This window comes from Dermacentor albipictus, chromosome 1, assembly GCF_038994185.2.
Source record: "Dermacentor albipictus isolate Rhodes 1998 colony chromosome 1, USDA_Dalb.pri_finalv2, whole genome shotgun sequence".
Classification (NCBI taxonomy): domain Eukaryota; kingdom Metazoa; phylum Arthropoda; class Arachnida; order Ixodida; family Ixodidae; genus Dermacentor; species Dermacentor albipictus.
In genome coordinates, this window is record NC_091821.1 from 388,549,836 (window position 1) to 388,570,734 (window position 20,899).

The 20,899-nt window shown below is 51.8% G+C and overlaps 1 protein-coding gene and 1 non-coding gene across 4 annotated transcripts in view; both read right to left on the reverse strand.

The window, feature by feature from the left end:
- The window catches only part of Frl (formin-like protein), a 319,350-nt gene that overhangs the window by 55,998 nt on the left and 242,453 nt on the right, over positions 1-20,899 (reverse strand). The window lies entirely within an intron of this gene.
- On the reverse strand, positions 5,839-5,911 carry TRNAS-CGA (transfer RNA serine (anticodon CGA)). Its single transcript has one exon. It is a non-coding gene; the product is annotated as a tRNA-Ser (tRNA).

Sequence of the window (20,899 nt, forward strand, 5' to 3'; positions counted from 1 at the left end):
ACGAAGCGCGCGCCAGGCGGCGAGGGAGCTATAGAGCACGCGATTTCGCTGTCCAGCGAGGGGCGCGCTCGGGCACGCAATCGTAAAAGCGCCGAGCTATGCAGAAAGTGACGCAGAGAGAGAGAGAGAGCGCGGGCGAATCGTGAAAGATTGGGGCACGCGACGACGAGCATTTTCCCAGGCCGACCAGGAGGGAGTGGACGGGGTCGGAGGCCCCAGACCGACCGACTTTCGCCTCCCGATCAGTCAACCTTTCGCACCGCCAAACCGAAGCGGGCGGCCGCGACGACCATGCGCCGCAAATCCCCGCGCGAAGTCCGCACGACGAATGGTGTTGGGATTAGGGGCCGCGGATTGGCGGCGGTCGCCGGTGGCATCGCGCCTGTGCATGCAGGCTTGCAGCGAGATTACGAGAGGCCAGACAGGAACGCAGGCGCGGCCGATATTGCCCAGAACAAAAGCGCCGGCAAGACGTTGAGGAAATCGCGCAGGAGTGACGGGAGCCAAATTAGCCTCGCGACGTGCACTCTGGGAATCCTGCGATACTTTCCGCCGTCCACAGCTCTGGCGAGTGGACGGGGCGCGGCGTTCTGTTTGACATTCGAAGAGCCGAGAGCGAGGCAGGGCCGAACCGCCGTCATCTGGACGAGATGCAGAACTCACTGCATGGCGCGGTGACTTTGAAACTTTTAGCGAAGGCTCGCGTATACCATCAGCATATATTGAAATGCAATAAGAAAATAACTAACTGATCAGGACGCCCGTTACGCGCAATTACATGCAATTGCGACGTTTAATCGCTCTTTATCCGGGTTCTAAGCACGGTGCATGCAGTCCCAAATGTACGTTTTGGAGTTTTCATGAAACCACCGTATTGGCCTCGAGCTCCACCACTGGAAAAGCTGGCGCCACCGTCGGCGTGACGTGCTAGGAGGGATCACGTGGACATAGCGGCCGCGTCGGCTGCTTCGGGCGCGCCGAAGCGAGCTGAAAACGAGTTTAAATTCCCTCGTACGCTGCGGTTTTCATTTAGTGGCGAAATTTTCCCGCTTCGAGTGTCTCCTTTACAACGCTTGAAAGCACTACAATAGGTAGTGGCTGCCTTTGAAGGCGCGCAACATGGTAGGCTACTGCTCGGTGCCGCAGGGCCGGACGCACGTAACGGAGGCCGGTGTCGGCCTTATTCACACGTAGCCGCAGGACAAGAAGCTGTGTGAAGCTTGGCTCGCGAAACATAAAACCGGCAGTCATCGGCTACAACTCGGGTATGCAGCAAGCACAGACGCGAGGAAGATTTCTGCTACGGCGCCCGGTCTGCGATGTTCTCAAAACGCGCACTGAGACGCTCGCCTGAGTCCGCTGCCCGACTAATGTCATGACGGCTTGGTCTATGAACTTGTCGATACTATAGATACTGCCAAGTTCAGTGGAGTGGAAAGGCAGCGGTGAGAAGCACATATAAAGAAAGCATAGCATATGGTCATGTTTGTGTTGTGAATTAATGCACTGGATTACAAAAAAGGAGCAGCGGGAAATTGCACGCTGAGAATGCCGATAAACATACAGTGCAACGCAACTCGAGAAATAGTATTGAAAGGTCAAAGAATTTAGAAGAAAAAAAAGATTGCATCGTCGCGACGGCACATCACAGTCCCCGTAGGCGTCGAAGTCTCTACAATGAAATTATTTTTGAACAGCTCTGATAGCGCCCACGCAACAATGGTTGCCTGTATACTGTCAAATGCTCATATTCTGCGGGCTAAAGCTCATGGCACGGTGCGAAAACGCGCGCGCGGAGAAAGCGAAACAGTGTGCGGACAAGCATGCAGACGCGCAGTCGGTCGCTGCGAATCTGCGCGATCGCTGCATTGAGGCTTCATTCTATTACGCTCCATTTAGTTATACAAACACTATAAGAACATATTTCACATAGTTTGCTCTCGGCGTTTACCTACCTTTCACGCAAGAAGCCGGTTCGGGAGACTCCATCGCGGCGACCGCGCGCAGTGGCGTTCACTGTACGTATTCGGTAAAGAGATAGCGGCTGTAAACGATTGTGTGCTTTCAGCTTGCCCAAGATTATTATTTAGACAGTAAGAAACTTCTCTCGTTTCGAAAGTACTTACAGAAATGTCCGGGAGAGCTCGCGCGTGGTGTTTTCAGTGAGCGCTGACAGCAAAACCTATGAGGAGCGCGTCACGGCATCTCATACTACGGCATCGAGGCGCTTCCGATAGAGGGCGACTCCGTAACTCCTCGCCGCCAATACAACTGCAGGCAAATCTGTAAACGCGACGACGCATTGTAGTGGCTTCTTTACTTGTTCGCAGTTGAATTCAGGCTGAGTCTGCATGCGTCTATTTCCACGTCATGAACGGATGGCCATTTAAAAAAAGCACCATGAGCCATATTCATAGCCCACAGACTTTGACGTCGAAAGGAGACGCATGACTTGCAGCGAGTTACGAGGAGAGCTTGGCCATCCCGATAACAGATGCGCAATGGCACTGTTCAAAATATGAACCCGTGGATAGACTCGTAGGTATTTAGTAGTAGTATATCGTTCTCCAAAGAGCGTTCTGTTGACCATATACGGCAACCATCACCAGTACGTCACGTGAAGCATATCCGGACAAGACTGTGACGTCCTCTATGATGAAAGCTAGCTGACGTGGTTGCAACAGCGATGCACAACGTCCTCAGAATAACCGTTGAGTTGAAAGTTTCGCTACCCTGATGCAGTGCTCTTCGACTATGCGCGTTCCTCAAGTCATACAGACGTTTGCGCTTTGGTGCCCGTATTACACGCGCGAAGTAGTCTCGTTCATTGCGTTGTCAGTAAAGCCCGCCACCCATTGCACTACTTAACGAGTTTCACTCATATTCAAGCAAGGGAAGTTGATTTCGCTGGACCGAGCAGGTCGATTAATTTCAAGAATCGGGGACAACTGTACACTGTCGCATTTGACACGAGAAAGGCGGCAGGTCGGGAAGACAGGCAACTCCGGCAACAAGAAGCACCTCCTAATGCGGCACACTCGCCAACGACATGAGGCAGCGAAATACGAAAAACGCAAGCAGCGACTGCGTCGCTACTTTAAAGACAACGGGGCACCAATTAGCAGTTAAGGAGAGAGCGGGCCCAATTTCCTGGTGGTGCGCGCGCACTCTCAGTTCAGCTTCTTGCTCAGCTTCGTAGTGACGTCATGTGCCTGGTGACGTGCGGAGAGAAAGAGCAGCGCCCATACTGCACGCGACTTCGATTCAATTTGAACCGCGAGGGCATTAAACAAACATCCCATGCAGCGTGTCAAAAATGGTGATGTCAGCGCCAGCAGGTAAAGTGAAAACTATATCCGAAGCGTTTTCCGCGCTACGCGGCTCGGAGTGTCGATCTTTGCGCTATCTGTACAAACGTGGAAAACAAAGAAAACGAGCAAAAAGGAACACGAACAAGAAAAGACTGCGCCCATACGCCGATTCCCCCCGCCCCCTGGCATCGTAAGGAGAAGCCCTTCAATACAAGGCTCTATCTGTATCAGTTATGGCACAGGAAGAGAACGAAAAACATTTCCGCAATAACGGGAGAGCAGGATGGATGGAGAGAGAGAGAGAGAGAGAGAGAGAGAGAGAGAGAGAAGGAAGCTGAGGGTGTGTCGCGACATGGTTCGCGGTACACACATATACGAAGAAGAAGCCCGACACGCACGCGGGGCGCAATTTCCGGCGGCAGCAGCAGCACCGGAGGAGGAGGAGGAGGAGGAGGAGGAGGAGGAGGCCTGCGCGCCTCTGGCACGCGCGTGCACGTATATACGCAAGAACGCGCACGCGATGCCCGTTCCCCCCTGCACTGTGGCAACGTAAACTACATAGAAGGTTACAGAGGTAGGAGACTCACGTGTACACTTTAAGTAATAGTATTTGGATCACTCAAGTACAGCCACATATCGTTTATCCCAAGGAAGAAGACGACACAAAGTGGGAAATGATTAGGAGGTCGACCCGAACGCGTATAGATATATACTGGCCAGCGAGTCAAGCACTATGACGAGCAGCATTCACTTGCGTGTGAGGCATCTGCAAACACCGGCAATGTGTCCAATTTAAGAGCGGCTATTGGAAATATCTGTGTTCCTTTGATAGTTTGTTAAAGTTCTACACAGGCAAGAAATGATGGGCTATTGCTTGCTAGATCGCACAAAGTTCCGAATGCGCCTTCGTTTGTCCCTCCATTCGTCTGTCTTTGTTTACCTATAGAGACCATAGCAGCTTAGTTCTTCAGAACGTCGTGATAAGCAACTGTCTTGTACATATCATACAGAATGTGGACAAACATACGAGGAGGATCGACCCGTGTGCGTGTGGCATATCCAACGCCTGCAGTCAAGAAAAAAAGAAAAAGAAAGAGGTGGAGGACGCTTAAGCTTCGCCTTTAAGAGCCGAACGCGATAGCATTCGAATATCCCCGACTGCTTCTTACGCTTCACGGCAACTGCAGCTCATGTAACCGTAATGTTTACCGGAAAACACTGGCGGCGAACGCTATGCACCAAGGCGAGCTTTCTAGGAAGAAAAGCTGCCTCTTGTGTGGGCCGATTCCGGAGGTATAGTGAACAGACGCGCGCGCAAAGAAAAAAAAAACATCATTTTCAGGTTTTTGTTGGTATTTCGCACTTCTAATATTCAAGTCTGATAAGATGTAACATAAAAGGCATGCGCTGTCAGTGTTTCGTTTCACGAGATTTGCACGCGGGCTGTCATTCTCAAAATTAATAATAATAATAATAATATTTGGGGTTTTACGTGCCAAAACCACTTTCTGATTATGAGGCACGCCGTAGTGGAGGACTCCGGAAATTTTGACCACCTGGGGTTCTTTAACGTGCACCTAAATCTAAGCACACGGGTGTTTTCGCATTTCGCCCCCATCGAAATGCGGCCGCCATGGCCGGGATTCGATCCCGCGACCTCGTGCTCAGCAGCCCAACACCATAGCCACTGAGCAACCACGGCGGGTTCTCAAAATTCAGACGAACAACTTTGCAAGAATGTAAGACAAGGTATGACCAACGTTGGTGACAGAATGGTGTGGCAATATAACCCGCACACACCGCATGTCATATAGTAATGCGTGGCATATACATATACCTAAACATATATACGGGAATTTCCGCTCACGGGGTCGCCGGCGCCGGACGCCGACACCCGGATTTTCTGTGACACGGCCGGATGTCCTTAACGCCATCGGGTTAAATGAGCACCGTCGCATTGTTGGCGCTGCTCCGAGAGTGCGGGCCGCGATGCTGCGAGACTTACACGGTGACTACATACGGAACAGGCCCGTGTTGAAAAAAATAAAGCTTTACTTTTTGATGCGAAGGCATCAAATGGCCAATTGAGCGAGAAAGCCGGCGTCCGTCGTCTGGACAAACGAATAACGACACAAATTCCCACTGGCTGCGACGCCACGTCACGAGCGCGCCTCGACGGAGCAGAGCGGGTGAGAGGGAACGCTACATGCAGCGCGCCAGGTGTTGCGCGAGGGCATCGCCGCGACGCCACGTCACCCGCGCTCTCACAAGCATGTGTTATCCGCGCGTTCCTTGGCCGCGAACGCCCTCGCCTGCGTTCTGTATGTGTGTATATATATATATATATATATATATATACAACGCGAAGAAAGGGGGTTAACCGAGGGGCCCGAATTTTTATTAGTCATATCATAAGAAGCCAACAAACACTGACACCAGGGACAACATAGGGGAAATTACTTGTGCTTAATAAATGAAATAAAGAAACGATAAATTAATGGAAATTAAAGTGGACGAAAAAACAACTTGCCGCAGGTGGGAACCGAACCCACAACCTTCGCATTTCGCGTGCGATGCTCTACCAATTGAGCTACCGCGGCGCTGTTTTCCCATCCACTTTCTTGGGTATTTATGTGTCCTTGTAGAACCCTGGGAGTGTTAGCCAGCGCCACCACTCACAGACCTTGGCGGGGGACGTGGAACGTCCTTCTTGCCACAATATATATATATATATATATATATATATATATATATATATATATATATATATATATATATATATATATATATATACGACTCCATGCTCAGAAGCCGAGTGTCTTATCCACTGTGCTAAACTAGTGCCTCCTAGATAGCAGGCCTGAGCACTCTTCTTCATGACGTCATGCTGCTTGGACCACAATTTTTTTTGGACCGCCAAACGACGTTACGGACTGAAGTGCATCGGCCTTGAACTACATTATCTAGGATGGCCAAGCGTCTCAACGCGCTCGCTTGCCCGCGACGAGTTCATAAGTCGAAGGACCGCTCAGCTAGCGGCGTTCAATTGACATTAATACTTTCACATTCGCAACTCATAAGCACTTCTAGGTACGTGTAATCGGATTTTTTTTTCTCTCTCCCCAACGAAACATTCAAATGTCCCGAGAAAAGAGAGACTTCTTGTTAAGTGCGAATTTGTTCCACTTATAGAGAAGGGTTGACCTGCTCGGCGATGAGTATAGCATGCAGCTCGAACCACGGGAATGCTGTGCTCGAAACTGCCAAGGGGCGTGCTGGAAAAGTCAACAAACGAAGCGGAACAAGTCAAGAGGGTTGACACGCACGCACACACGCACGCAAACGCCACTGCCACAACGGGTAACGCGCCAGACGCTGCTGAGCCCAAGCACTGGCGCGCCCCCACCCGGACGCTCATCTTGCGCTATCTTTACGAGCCGCCCGCCGCAGGCGCGACGCACGGACAGACGCGCTCGGCGCCTCCGTGGTGCGCGCCAGGGGCAGGCCAAACAAAACGCACCCTGTCACGGATCCGCAGACGAGGCGCGCTCCCCAGAGCGTTGCTCCCTCCTCCGTACACATACACACACGTACTCGGTCACAGGCACACAAGAGAAAGGAGCGCATTGTTTCCCAGCCATCGAGAGCAGCGGCAGCAGCATCGTAGCTTTCTTTACGACGTCGCAGCCGGAGGCAGCAGCACAATGTCTGCGTGATGATAACAGCGTCGGACGCCCCTTCCTCATCGTGACCCGTGCGACAGCTCTGCAGTTGTGGTGGTGGCGCGTCGTGCGGTACACATACGACACGGAGGAGTCGCGCAAAACAAAAGCGTTGGCGCCCGCTCCTAGGCTTGTCATTCGGGCGTCACTCAACGCGCACAGACGCGCGGCGCCTGATGCTTTTATGCGCGACGCGCTTTGCGTTGCGACGACTAGCTGCGCGGAGGCATTGCATGCCAAGGATGCGGGTTCGATTTCTTACGGGCGCGCCTGCACGGTACAAGCGCGCTTGAAACGCACCTCGCTCCGCACCAACATCCACAGCGGCGTGCCAGGTCGATCCAAGGTGTGCGGCGCTCCGGCTCATATATGCGGCAAAGTGCTACGTCACGCATATATACTGCAGTATACCTACGAGACGCGTTATATAAACCAGTCCCCGCAAACCACAGGACTTTGGGGACAGCGCTCCCAACATCGAAAGCGGAAACGTATTATCATCTAGTCGCACATACTGTAGCCGAATGAGTTAAGAAAGGAAGCGAACATGTTATGTTGCTTTAACGCAGCGATAACGGACATCCAGCACAAGAGTGAATGCTGTCACAGCACCAGAGACAGCTGGCGCTGTTGCGTACACTCTAAGAAAAAAAGGACTAAAAGGGGTAGGGAGGTTAGTCCTTTTGGGGACTAACTGACTTGCCACAACCATTAGTCCTTTTGGGGACGAACTGACATGGGATGAACTGTTACTCCCCATGCGCTTACTCCTTCGGGGACTAACAGTTGCCCCTGCCCGATGGTCCTCAAGGGAGTAACGGTAATTCGTGCCGATGCTCCGCAAAGGTGGAATTAATTAAATTAGGCATTTACACCCTAATAAAAAAATTAATGAGCTGAAAAAAAAAACGTGCCCGAGCGCAGGGTTCGAACTCACGTCCTCTCGCTCACAAGTCAGGTCCTCTAACCACTTCACCACGCCGCCTGGTTGACAACATGGGATATTTAGACAAGGTTAAGCATGGGAACGCAAGTGCGGCAATATAAAAGTGACTCCGTATTTGTGCAAGCAATGCAGTGAGGGTCTAACGTTGAGTGTACTTGCAACCATAAGCGACTGCGAAAAGAAATCAGCCTGAGTATTCTTAGGGTGATTTAAACTGAGGCACTACACCATGCATATGTGTAGCGAGCTCAAACGGGGCACCGAAGACGACAGAGAAGGGCAATTTCTCTGTCGCTTAGCGTGTGCCGTTTGAGCTATATACACATCGCTTCAGTTCGCAACCTCCTTGGAACGGAAGGAACTTAGGTACTATTGTCCAAGAAAATTTAGCCGTCTATCAATGACTTGCGCGTTTAATGTTTATCGCGCACTTATGGGGTGCGCACGAAGGGCATGCCTCTTCACATTCCAGTTTTAAGTTTCACGTAATTTTCTCATGAAGAGACAAGGTGCTGCTTTGCATGTAGTTCAATAGACAATGCACGAACATCGAACCATTCACGATTTATAGACAATACCGTTTTCGCCACATCGCTCCATGACACGGACGAAAAAAAAATTAAATTATGGGGTTTTACGTGCCAAAACCACTTTCTGATTATGAGGCACGCCGTAGTGGGGGACTCCGGAAATTTCGACCACCTGGGGTTCTTTAACGTGCACCTAAATCTAAGTACACGGGTGTTTTCGCATTTCGCCCCCATCGAAATGCGGCCGCCGTGGCCGGGATTCGGACACGGACGAAAACAGCGAAGTGCCTGGGGAGTAACTGTTGCCGTTCGTCCTCCCATTGCTCTCTTTCCGAGCAGGGACTAAACACTTACTCTCCGAAATTTGCACACGGCACGCACATTCATGCAGTTAGTCCTTTGAGGGACGAAAGCGCCCTTTTTAGGACTAACGGCGCAGTTACTCCCGTTTTCCCCGGGATTTTTCTTAGAGTGTATGCACCGTCGTTTATTGAAATGGGTGGCACCTCAACGACATCTTTACACCATGTGTAAAGATGTCAAAAAAGATGGACGAGATCAGCATCTGCACAAATATTAATGCAGCGCTACGACTGCGAGATTCAAACCAGGAAGTCAAATTGAGGACGTTCGCCGTATAGCGTACTGAAAAGCTACTATGGACGAGAAAGTAAATGGAACTCGGCGCTGAAATCTATAACGGTGAACGTAACGGATGGCTGAGTGGGCAAGTGAGAAAAGCACCTATAGCTATTTTGATCCGCATAGCCCTCGCACGGATTAGTCGTATACGCGCGCGTGGGCAACATCAATGGCTTAGTTCGATTGACCAGTCAGCGCAATCGGCCACACCACCGCAGGTTCCCTTTTCCTTCATTTATTTTAACACCTTTCTTGGATCAACGGCGGGCGGAACTTGTCACGCAGGAAAAGCTTTACTGTCCGGATCGCACATGTCCGTGCCACTGCTCTGAGGCACCTTAGGGCTAAGAACGCCTAAAGTTTAACCCTCCTAAACAACAAATCTACTTAGGCCTTGTGCGCGAAAAAAAAAAAAATATCCGGAAAGATACACTGTAGGGGTTGGAGGGACGGACTCCGGGATGAAAACCAAACTTGGGAGGGTTTATTTTACATTATATACAGAGAGGTGAGACTCAAGTAACAGTCGTACAGTCATTACGGGCCCGCAGCAACTCGGACGCTGCGGCCCGCGGCAAGAAGTTCGAGAGAGGTCAATCAGGGAATCAGGGAATGTTCTGCTCTCTCTGGACTGCTTCTTTTAAACCCTTCGAGGACTGGAAGTCGCGTCATGTTCGACCAATGGGAGAGTCCGCTCAGATGACGCCATTTTCAGCCAATGGTCGGCGCCCGTATCGCGTTGTCACACCCGGCGGCTCTCTGCGGTCTTGCTTCGCAGACTTGCAATGCGCTTCTTCAAAGGAGGAGAAGTGGGGCGCTCATGCTCCATTGTCCGAGGGCCCACCTGCTCCCGGTGCTACGGCCCCGCAGCGGTAGCAAATGTCTTCTTAAAAGGCGATGAAGAGGGACGATTGGGCTCCACTGTCCGAGGGCCCCTTCTAATCCCGGCGGCGCACGAACTTGTTGGCACGTGAACTTGTTGGCTCGTGCGCTCCTCTGGAATGTGCTGCGATTCGATGTGGTCCTGGGGAACTCGAAGTAGGCGCAGGAAACAGCTCCATATCTAACAACACGAGGCCGTTCTGTCATTCATTACGAGATCGCTACAGCAAAGGCCTTAAATGCGTTCCATATAGGCGGTTGTGCTTAAATATGCTTCACCGCACTACGTCTGTGTACCGGGGAGAAGAATCCTGCTCGAACTGTCTGTTGCGTTGAAGCATACTGCTAACAGCACCTAATAACTGAATAATAATAAAAGGAAAATATACAAATAAAATTAAAATTAGAAATAAAGAAACTAGACCATTCCTCGGAGAAATAAAAGCCCGTCCGCCCCGAATTCAAATCAGCATAAACCATGTACCTACACGCCGCCCTTCACATCTGCATCAGCAAACATGCACCACGTATACATGGCTACGCCTACACACCGCGCAAAGTAAGCAGCGATGTTTACTACAGACGCATGAGCGCTCTGACGTCACCTCTGACCAAAAGAACATCGAATGAAAACGCTCTTTATAACAGACTCGAGATGGGGGAGAGTTAAATCGTGCTAGAAGAGCTTCAAGTTAATCGTTTCTTTGTTTCGTTTATTCTGACGCGTGGCCACCCAGACCGAGACGATGTATAATTGAGTTACTACGGGTCTTGACAAGGCGCAGCAGGGAAAAAACAGCCAGCTCTGGTGCATTGCCACGCATGGTCGACCGCCTGCGGCCCGACGCCGCTACCATCAATTACCTTCGCGCTCTGTTGTTATCGACAGCTGGGGGGAGTGGCTGGGAAAACTACATCCCTTCGTTTTCCTCTTCTGTTTTTCTTTCTCACGAGTTTCTTTAGCCGTTTCACTTGAATCTCGTCGCAAAATATAAGTTAAACGAGTGTCTTAATCAAAGTTCCGCCATTAGTGAAGAGCGGGGTTGCACAGAGTAACGCCGTACTATAGTTCCGCCATTAGTGAAGAGCGGGGTTGCACAGAGTAACGCCGTACTATAGTACGGCGTTACTCTGTGCAACCCCTCTGTACTCTGTGCAACTCTGTTGCAGATTAACGCCGTACTATAGTATAGGCGTTAATCTGCAAGCCCGATCTTCACTAATGGCGGAACCTTGATTAAGAAAGAATAAACTTTATTGTACGAAGGGAACTCCGATTAAGACACTCATATAGTGGGCTCTGGATAAATTCTGACCGCCACGGGGATCGTTAGCTCGCGCCCAATTTAGCACGGTCGACGAGCGTTCTTTAATCGCGTTCTCGTCGAAGTGCAGCCGCCGATGGCGGGAACCGAACCCGCGAACTCGCGCTCGGCAGCACGACGCCATCCGAGGCACAGCGGCGCGCGCCTATGGACAAATGCGCAGCGCACGCCGCGATGCGGACGCAGATTCTCATTAATACGCAGTCAAAGCGTCGGTAAATTTTATAAGCAGCGCGCAATGGTACGAGGACGAATCGGTACGATCTATGGGTCCTTCCCGGGTTGTCCTAATCCATTTTCGAGCTGCTTGTAAGTTATAACCAAGGAGCATATAATACGTGGTCAGAGCGGATCACACCCAATTTGGCCCCGGCTTCACTATCCTGCTATCAAGTTGTGTCAGAACTGTATATTATTAATGGCGAAGGCGCTGCAGTCCACCCTTTTCCGCGCAAAATACTACGCGAAGCGAGACCGAGAGGGTGCATCAGTGATTGATTCACACAGCGAGAGTTACTCAAAGCACGGGTGAGCGCATTCCGGCGCAGTTTTTGATCAAATGCAAGTAAGGTAGGCGCGCCAGGTGAAAGTTCACAGAGAAGAGGGGGCAAGGGCGTGGGGGAGAGGTACAGAGACGCGCTAGTACGAGCCGCTTCGAGCTCCACTAAGCCCCGACAGCGCACAACCCCGAGGGGATGGGGGGGGGGGGAGGGGGGGCGCACCGACGGTACAACTATCTACATGCGCCTGTTCGAAAGCGTTCCTTTGCTCATACGCTTCCTCTTCACGTTCAGACTGGCTAAAAAGGTATGCGCGATAGGTCCGCGACGGGGGCCTCCGGTCAGGGAAGGGAGAAGAACCCGGCAGGAACGTGCTACGAGGCCGACTGTCAAGTGGGCAGGGAAGAGCACCAGCGGGGCTACGCGGAGCGGTGCACGTGAAGGCCCCCCCACCCCCTGCCCGCACGCGCGGATTCCACGCTGCACTGGAGGCGGCGGCGGCCACGCCAGTCTGGACGTCGCTGCTCGCCCAGAGACGCCGCGTCGTGAAGATGCGACGGCCCCAAGGGAAAGGGATCGGCGAAGCTCGCGCGATAAACGGAAAAGACACCCGCCACTGCGGCGACCGCGGTGTCGGCGCACTTGATGCGCATACCGCGGCGGCGGGGGGCCGCCGGTGTGCCGCGTTTTCCCGCACGTAACGAAGGGTCCCCGCGGACGAGTGCGCTCGCCGACTTCCATCATCCGTAAGTGCACACCTGACCCTACCTTTGAATTTTAACATTCGTAAAAAGTCCCGCAGACCCAACCCGAGCATGGACGAGGAAGCGCATTTTCTTCTTCTTTTACAGCCCTGCCCTGAGCACACGCCTTTCGTGAGATACATACACATTTTTTTTTTTGTTAACGATGATTTACCTTTAGACGCAGTAAATATTCAGCAGAAAACTTGAAACATCACGAATTGGCCAGCAGCGCACTGCTTTTTTAGATCACGCTGACTCTTTCAGGGACTTAGCTGTTGCCGATTTCGCTTGCTTCGGGTCCTTGCCTGAATAAACAATGCGCAAGAGGCTACCCTCTGGTGTCCTTTCGCAATCAGACTTCCAAAGGGATCGTCGGGGGCTGACGAGCAAAACTTTTTTCGCGAATAGAATCCACAAGACTTGACGATAATGTTTGTAAAATCGTAGAACGGATCGAATTCGGAAACCACGAAAACCACGGGAGAGTTGGCTTGTATGGAACTGTGCGGTTAGAAGAGTCACTCAGCACCACGCAAGCGATCGTCACTCGAGTGCGCGCATGTACGGACTTTGAACCCTTGAAGCACATGAGTTTCTTTTTTTTTTTCCCCCTTTTCTCTCCGATTGACAGACCTCCTATTTCCTGTCCCGTTGCACTGAGAACGTCGGTCACTCCGCCGGCCCCAATACGAGCTTCGAAGGCACTAAAACTATATTAGAAATTCAATAAGACGGAGCAAGAGGCGAGCTAGGGGGGTGGGGAGGGATACTAATTTTTTCACCAACGAAGTTACGCTGTCCTATTCCACGAGTCGGTAGCCCTGAACTTAAAAAATTCGGAACGACTGCTTTCTACCTCGTGTCGTTCCTTGCCGTCTTTCTTCTGTCTCTCGACAGTGTTTTTAGCAAATTTCCAACGAACTAACAACCGTGTTGAACAGCACGCGCTGGCGTCGACGCGCGCTGCATAGCAGAGACGACTCCAGTGACTCGAGAAGACCGACGAAGTACGAACATCCTCCCCGTTGGGCCGAGGGAGACGGGGGGGCCTCTTTCCGCGGTCAGATCGGAGCCGGCGCCCCTGGCGTGCTGATAAGGTAGGGTGGGTGGGGGGGGGGCAAAGGGGGGGGGGTTCTACTTCCACTCGGAACCCCCCTTGGGGCCGCACCGACGGCCAAGGAAGACGAGGGCGCGTGGGCGACTCATCGCCGCTCGCGCGCGGCCCCGCCGGTTGGTCGCCTGGTAGACGGTAGGGAGGAGAGAAAGAGGGAGGAGGGGGAGAGGGGTCACGGGGCAAGGAACGCCATCCCCGCGGGCACGAGACGCCCCGCCGGTTCCGAATACGACGGACGCGAGGGGTGGAAATAACGCGCGAGTAGTGCGAGGAATTCCGAGAGACACGGGAAAAAGCCTCCCCCTCCCACACACCCCAACCGAATGCCCGCTCCGAGGAGGAAGCAAACAAACCAGGATGGTCGAGTGGGCGTGAACATTCGCTTACAAGCACGACCGCCTATACAAGCAGATTGCTCGTGTGCCTGAAGAAGTACGGCACCGGGTCACGACCTGTTCCGAAGGGGGCGCGTTTTGGGAGCACGACGCGCCAGTCGAAAACGATCGGGGGCGAGTTCGCGCTTTGCATGCTACACTACCCAGGTCCCTCGAAAAAAAAAAAATCGAGGTATTTAACGCCTCGCGTGTTGTGCATGGCGTGGAATCGCTATGCCCGTTTTATTGCGTTTAGCATTCTTCGGAAACTTACCGCAATTTCTTATGACTTTATAACCTTTTTTGCGGGCCGGTCTCGATGATAGTGAAGTCTAGCACAGCGGTAAGAACTGCACGATGGTAACCGGTATACGTAACGGTACCAATTCTTCCCTTGTGACAGCTAGTGCTTCGACACGCTGCCATTGAGCGAAGACGCAGAACACTGTCGTTCGAGACGCTGCGTCTCCGTGATCTCTGAAAATTGTTACGGGCCCTTCGCGAGTGACCCTGAAGAAAGAAAGTGTAGGGCGTGCAGACACGGACACAATAGAAGTGGACAGCACGAATGCCTCTCCTCTTCATTGTGTCCGTGTCTGCACGCCTTATCTTTTATTGCATCATGAATCCTTACCAACTAGCTCAGCTTTACGTCGTTCTAAGCTGCATGACCCTGAAAGCCGCGCGACGGCGTCGTGGGCCTGTGATTGCTTGTTCAGGCGCAAGAGAACTTGACTTGGAATGGCACTCTGGATCTCGTTTCTCATGTTCCTTTTATTTTCTTTAAATATATCTCACCGACTTGTTCGCTTTTCTTCTCGATTTGAGGTCACGTGTCTCAGCTGCAAGTGACGTTGGCGTCAGTATGAGCGCTAGAAAGACGCGCACTCAGTCAAGAAGATACGCACACACACGCGTTCTCTGAGACCCTCACCGATGCAGCAATGCGACCGACATGGCGTTTGCGTGCTGTGGATGGTATAGTTAGCCGAAGGAAGCAAAAAAAAAGTAAAATAATCGCAGTCTATGCGAGCGAGCCGGTGTCGACGTGCCTGCCAAGAACCTTTTTAAGCGTGCTCGCTGCTCGCGCGTGCAGCCGTTTATCTAATACTACAAGAAAGCAACAGAATCTTCACTTACACCCAAACACGCTAGAGCGTATAAGTTTGCGGAAGTTCTACATAAGGTAGGATGCAAGAGCCGTCAGATTATGCTATAATGTCAGTATCGTTAGCACATTACGTATACTGCACGCCCTTGAATGTCTCAGACATACACAACCGTCGGTCAGGCCACGCAAGTGATCGCTTAAATGACTTTCAGTCGACGCTGACGTCTCGACAGAAGGTTGTGCACACTTCGGGTCACACTACATAACCGTCTGTGTTCAACGTATGATAATTCCCTACACTAAGCCAAGGTCAGTGACAGCCGGTATAAAATGACGCGCCATGCCCATAATTAACCCAACTTTCGTGAAGTAATCCTCCATATATATAATGTGAGTGGGTGCGAACTACGGCCCGCAGGTTCGAATGCCGATTAACAACCATCTAAGCAGAACCAGTGAGAGACAGCATATACATAATTCCGCGTCGCCGCATGGTGAACCTATACTTTCGGGACGCACTGCGTTATAAAATGAAAGTCTTGCGCGAGTAACGCCCCACAGGCTCGAATGTATAGATCGACAGACGGATGTCTTAATTGGACGCACAAAACGATGTTCGTGGGCAGTCGCGCGCGCAGCTGCTACACTCCCCGCTGTATATCAGCTGTGCAACGCCATCTTGGCTCCGGCCTCTGGTGTGCAACGCGTGAACGTGCTCGCGCGAGCCCAACGGCCTTCGGCTAATTAAGCCGCGGTTCCCTTTCGACGTCGCTGTTTTGCCTTGACGGCTGGAAGCTCGCTCAATGCCGCGACTAATTCAATTCCTCAATCCAGCGTCCCGGGACACGTCCCTGCAGCGCTACAGAATCAACCCTTCCGCGCCTTCTCCAAGTCCCGTAACAAACGTTACGTCTCCCCACATTGCGCGCGTGGGTGCAGACGCCAAGGCAAGGCCGACGCGAGTGTTCTTGACACGCGTTTGAAACGCGGCTTCTCCGCAGGGCCGGCGCTCGTGGCCTGCTGCGAAGCCAACGACGCACCTCCTCCCATGGCACAGCTGGTTGCTCGGCCATGATGCCTCTCACTGTCGGCACTCATCGCCATCGTTCTAATGGACATTCGCGGCGGGAGAAAGCTCGCGCGGATCCGACGCAACTTCTCGGAATGAACGGTTTCTCGCGTACGCCTCGCAACCCGCTCGCATGTATACGGCGCAACGCGGCCGCGACGTCGACGAAGCCCGGCGTGTCAAGAAGCGAGGCCGAACGACGTCGACGCGCGCTGTCGGAAGCATGCACCCGCCAGCGTGGCCATCTTCCGAGAAAACCGTCTCGGCCGGGCTAGCCACGCGCGGGAATCTTCCCAGTGCGTGTGCATAGTGTCTTACACTCCCTTTGCGAGAACACTTTATTAGTACCGTAATGTCAGGACGACATCATTGTGTTTTCGACTCATCTACCTCACGGGAAGAAAATTGCTGGGTGCGGTGCCGTTTTCACAAATGTTGATTTCGTTTTGTAGGTTATATACGAGGTGGCCGCACAGCTTAGCCACTCCCGCTGTGGCGATCGGATGTATCTTTCACGCTAAAACAAAGAAAAGAAAAATGAAAGAAAGAAAGATAAAGAAAGACAGAAAATAACAGAAGCGATGCAACGTACGAGGGCGAACCAGAAAGCCTTCGCCTGTATACTTTTTTTTTTTGCCAAATTACGGCTATAAATGCGAAGTCAACGCATCCATTCCCAGCGGTGGACCTTTCTTGAACTGGTCCGGCCTTGTCTGCCGGTAGCACCGCGGCACGGCGCTGCTGTCAATTGTTGAAGAATGAGAATGTGAAGATATCTGCCCAGCGGTCGATTCAGGCACCACTGCCTCCTTGAAGCCCTTAATTGGGTTCAGCGAGAGCAGGGGGAAAGTAAGCATGTCCACAATAGAGATCAGTGAAAGGCGATTGGAAGATTGATGGAAGAAAAGTAGGGAAACGACAAACAACGGCGGCGTACAAAAAAACAAAGTTCCCAGTAGGGGTTAAGAAAGCTTGTTTATGGCAATTCTTCGCGATTTTTTTTTCCTTGTCTTTCTTTTTTAACATAGGTAGTACATTAGGCAATATAATAACGAAGAGCGTGGTGGCGCAACATAACACCCCGTTCCAAAGCGGACACTCACAACATCCATCCATTGTAGGGGTTGAGGGACGGGACTTCGGGATGAAAACCAAACTGGGAGGGATTTATTCTACATTATATACAAGGAGGTGAGCGTACAGTAACAGTCGTACAGACATTACGGGCCGGCAGCAACTCGGACGCGGCGGCCCGCGGCAAGAAGTTCGAGAGAGGTGAATCAGGGAATCAGGGCATGTCCCAGCATGCTCCGGTCTCTCTGGAAGGCTTCTTATAAACCCTTCGAGCACTGTAAGTCACGTCATGTTTGACCAATGGGAGAGTCCACTCCGATGACGCCACTTTCAGCCAATGGTAGGCGCCCGTGTCGCGGTGTCACACCTGGCGGCTCTCTGTGGTCTTGCCTCGCAGACTGGCAATGCACTTCTAACGAGGAGAAGGGGAGGGCTGCTCATGCTCCATTGTCGGAGGCCCACCTGCTAATCCCGGCGGCGCACGAACTTGTTGGCACGTGAACTTGTTGCCATAAACTTGTTTGCTCGGCCGCTCCTCTGGAATGTGCTTTCCTGCTTCGGCATTCCTCAATTAGCTGTGCTGCGACTCGAAGTGGTTTGGGGAACTCGAAGTAATCGCAGGAAACAGCTCCATATCTAACAGCTCGTCCTCGCCCCGGTTGTTCTGAATGGCCGGTGAACTCAATTCGCTGGCCATGAGGAACGCTGAAAGAAGCTGCAGGGTACTGGGGTCGAGCCTCGTTTGACAACCCTCGGGATCCTGGGCCCTGGAGAACATACGTCAAACAAACCAAACAACACAGCGCTGCCCCACGCGTAAGCGCAGGCTCTTCACCCCTGACTCGCCAGGCTATTACTGAGTTAAAATCAACCCTGATCTTTTATTTCCCTAATTTTGACAAAACAGTTCCAAACACCCTTCCAGACAGCTATGCATTTCTCCTCGATTGCCGACAAGACCAGACCACTACTGTTGTTGCAAAACAAAAGGGTCGTTGACGATGCAAACAACAAATGAAAACAGCCGAACATAACTACACGTGGCAAGTGGCCTAACTACACGAACAGCATGTTTCCAATCTATCGCAGTGGCTTACTTATCGCACGTAATGGTGTCACTGAACAATCTGGTCAACCTCACAAGTGCGTAATCACAAGCGCGCTAGCCTTGTGGTCACTATCCAGAACGCATACTTGTGTCGTAGGCAAACTCTTCATTATGCTTACTCACGTTTCTTCCTTTAGTCCCTCTAGGACACGTGACTTAAACGAACAATTAAACTCGCGGGACTTACACACTCCGCAGAACTCTTAAAATAATGCGTCTTTTAATAACTCGTTCCACGCGTACTTATCAGAGAAGTCAGAATACGGCTGCCCTTCACACACACTAGCAACCCAGTCATAAAGTCTGCTTCCTTCCGTCCACACAGGACACGCGCTAATGGAACTAAGAACGCTTCTCCGTGCAAATCATGCACTCACTGAAAATCTACGCGCTTAACCTTAGAAAATTCAAAAACACTTAAAAAGAACGAAGGTTAAATAACTCACACGCGCGTTACGATAGGCCTCTCAACAGTAACCTTGACCCTCAGGTTACTCACATACACACAAAAAAAAACCTATCTACTTATTAATGAGCATCTCGCGAGACTACATGTTTACATAAACCTCATCTTTCAAATCACGGAGCTTCTCAAACGAAAACACAAACAAAGCTCAAACCTTACATATTGAAAGAAAACCTAGTCTCAATTCGCGAAAACTTTCCGATGCTCAAAAATAAAACAAAACACTTCATTTCTACGGAAGGGCTCTTGGCCTCCCTTTCCAAACGCTTACGTCTGACTCTTACTTTGAGTCTAACTCGAGGTGGGCGTGGTCTGAAAGCTACTCTGGCTGCCGAGAGACAACAAAAGGGCAGATTCACTATCAGCTCCCCCAAGACGTTACGGTCTCCTGCCAATTTGCGTCCCCGCGCCCCGCTTTCAACACAAACTCGATTGACCGCGTCGCTACTCCCCACCTGGTCTCGTCCTGCCACCTTGCGTTTCTTCGAACTGCACGCTGAGCTGTGAAAAGAACTACGGAACGACGAGGAGCTTAACTGCCTCGTGCCCTTTGTCCGCGTCCGTGCAGAACATTCTTCGCGGTCCCCCTTTGACCTGTGGCTCGAACGTTTAGGATGCGTCAACATCGTCCTAGACGACCGCACCTTCTTCCTCGCGCCCTGCCCTTTTGGGTTTCTCGCCATCTTTGGCGGCGCTACATTAATTACCGACTTTCGCTTTTTACCGCGCTTCTTTTTACGGCGCTTTCTCTTTGCACTCGCTTTCCTGTCGCCTTCTGGTGCCTCGTGCTGGCCGGTACACATTTCGTCGGCCCGGATCGGTCTCTTACCCGCACAGTCTGAGTGATTCTCACTTAAATCAACACTCTCTCTGCCTCGACTGGCGGACAGCTCAACCGACTCTGGCACAATGCAGCAGGCTTTACTCGAGTAAGACAACTCGCACTCTTGCGAACTGCCCTCTACTACATTGCCCAGCTCACGCTGTGCATCGGCACACAGCCCGTCGGTATCGATCGCTGTCTCACGCGCACAGTCCGAATGATTAACAACTGAATCATCCCTATCTAGGCCATCTAGACTGGCGGAGAGCCGCACCGATCCCTGAACAATGCAGCTGTTCTCTCGTGGACTACGGAGCTCGCCATCCCGAGAAGTACTCTCAACTGCATCGCTCAGTTCGCACTTCACTTCTGCACGAAGATCTGGCTCTACATGGGTGCTCGCGTCTGTCGCGTCAACAGTACCCTTTTCCTCGCTAGCAACCTCGCTAACATTACCAGCGACGCACACACGCGGTAACTGTGCCAATTTGTTCGCAGCTGGCCTAGCTGTCTCCACAGTCATCTGTTGGCACAGCACCTCGTCGCTCTCCTTGCGGCCTTTAACGGCCTCTGTTGCCACTAAGGCATCGTTAGCAGCTAGCCTTTTCCCTTCACTTATGAATCGGCAGCCAATCTCACAGGCACTACTCTTCTCGTCGGCTTTTGGCGAAAATCCGCTCGATGCTGCCTCATTCTTTCGCTCTGTATTACCTACAGAATTCTCAGACAGCCGTTGTCTCTGTGCCAATAACTGATCACAATACTGTATCTCTTTGATCAGTGCTGCCTTCTCTCTCTCATACTTTTCCTCTCGCTCACGTTCGCGTTCATTCTCACGTCCGTGACGCTCACACCTAAGAGTAAGTTCTTGAAGCTCATGCTTCCGTTCATTCTCGCGTTCTTCACGCTGACGCTCACTCCTAAGCTCACGACGCTCTCGCAAACGTACACGACGCTCCCGCTGCCGAGGCTCCTGTATCACCTCCCAAGCAAGCGCAATGCTTTTGTCATCATTGCCACTATCATTAATCGCCTTTATGATAGCTGGCGTTTCCATCCGTTCGTCCGCCTCAACTCCCAAATCGTCGCACACCAACAACAAGTCTAACCTCGTCAACCTTCTAAGATCCATGGCAGCTGCCCCGACAGGTGGTTA